This window comes from Hippocampus comes, unplaced genomic scaffold, assembly GCF_001891065.2.
Source record: "Hippocampus comes isolate QL1 unplaced genomic scaffold, H_comes_QL1_v1.1 scaffold171, whole genome shotgun sequence".
NCBI lineage: Eukaryota > Metazoa > Chordata > Actinopteri > Syngnathiformes > Syngnathidae > Hippocampus > Hippocampus comes.
The window spans coordinates 53,107-54,929 of record NW_017804806.1 but is presented as its reverse complement, the minus strand read 5'-3'; the positions used below and the strand labels follow the sequence as shown (position 1 = coordinate 54,929).

Sequence of the window (1,823 nt, the reverse complement as noted above, 5' to 3'; positions counted from 1 at the left end):
GGTTGTTTGAAAAAAATGCCGACCGGAAAGTTTTTTTTCGACGTAGAAATTCTCCGTCGGTCGGGTTACCGGAAACACACTACTTTTTTTTCTACGCCTAAGCAATGCAACATTCGTGCTGTGTCTGAAACTGCTTGTGAAATTTCTAACCACGTGCTAACACTAACAAATGCTTCTGCGCTACTGCGAATGTGTAAAACGGTGTGGTGGTTGCTGTTGCCGTTTCCAAGCTAAGCAGTCGCAGTGGCTGTGGTAGGCTGAGGTTGGATTAAACTTTTGCGGAAGGCTTGTTTTCGTTGTAGTGAACCTCATTGCGAGGCAAGGGTAGAGAAAAAGATTTCATATTATGCAACAGGGGGGACTTTTCGTTGTAGGGGTCACCAGAAAAGAGTGAATGGCTTTAATGCATGGAGATTTTTTTCACACTAGGGGGTATTTCCGCGCATGTAGGTTTCGTTGGAGAGGAGTTTCACTGTATCACATGAGCCAAATGGCGCCCATAAAGCTAATTTAAAAGCACTGCAAATGTAGATTTGTGCATAAAGTACTTCTTTGGTCGACGATACTGTGTGTCAATGGCACACAGCACGAAAGACAGTTTGTGTCCATCACATAGGTATTTAGACTAATATAATAATGTTGATTATTATTATTATTATTATTATTATTATAACATTTTAAAGAAATTCTTTGATATCTGTAGACATTTCCCTTTTTGTTATTCAAGCCAGGCGTTGACTCCACGGCAATGCACTGCAGCAACAAAATGAAATGACACATTTTCAATTAATTTGAATTAGAAACAATAGTTAAATATGTAAAGACGAGAAGAATTTACTTACTGGCACAGAAAAAATGAGTCCAACTCAGTATGGGCCATCAGCCCTGTAAATGTACACGGAAACAATAGAGACATCAAGGTCATACACAAATTCAGCTTGACCATACCCTCACTTTTGCAGTGTTTTCTTTTTTTTTTGTGTGTGTGTTTTTCGTAGTAAAGATCCCAGAGATTACAGTACATTATGAAAATGTGAGCTCACCGAGGACACGGGGTGGGAAGTTGCCCGTGAATGAAGCGACAATCAGCAGGTGTTCCATCTCTGTTGGGGTCGCTGTTGTTCAGAGGAAACGCATTACTGACTCGTCGGTCATCTTAACATGTGACTTGAATCAGTGGGTGGAGAAGATTCACATCACCTCATGAGTGTCTTCCAAAGGACCGCAAATATGACGACGAGCCAAAGCACCACAGCACAGATGACCCCGATTCCTATGTGAACGACATGTGCAGTAGATGTTATGTACACCTACTTCCATGCTGAGGCCTACCTTAAAATGTACATTTAAATGGCAACACAAGAAGCCAAAATCCGATTGGACGAAAACAAATGAACCCACAAACAACTGGAAGCAGCGCATCCAAGACATATGCTGTCGAACGAATATCAAAGAGTGTCAGAAATAAATGAACACAATTCATCTGAGGCCCTGACTACACGCCACTGTCGCTTACCGACAATGAGCAAGTAAGAATTTCAGCAGCTCTCATGAATAATAGTACAAGAGTTGAGGTAATCCTTTAGATCAGTGTTTTTCAAACCATGTGCCGCAGCACACTGGTATTGCCAGGTGTGCCGTGAGAAATTATCCAATATAATATGCCTGTGCGGTCTATCGCCTGACATTGGAGATGCAACGGCACCAATGTTCCCTCTAAGCTGCGCAACTGCGCACTGGTCGCAAACTCTCAGCGCACAAGAAAACCTATCCAGCGCAGTGAACGCACTGCAAATGAATTAAATATGTAACTTTTTTTTTCT

General features: G+C 41.9%; 1 long non-coding RNA gene across 1 annotated transcript; it reads right to left on the bottom strand.

Annotated features, from left to right (window-relative positions):
• Positions 1 to 658: 658 nt before the first annotated feature.
• LOC109507148 (uncharacterized) lies at positions 659 to 1,616 on the bottom strand. The gene is made up of 4 exons (XR_002166419.1): positions 1,201 to 1,616; positions 1,044 to 1,115; positions 843 to 885; positions 659 to 753 (listed from the first exon to the last, which is right to left on the bottom strand). It is a non-coding gene; the product is annotated as an uncharacterized LOC109507148 (long non-coding RNA).
• Between the last annotated feature and the right edge of the window lie 207 nt (positions 1,617 to 1,823).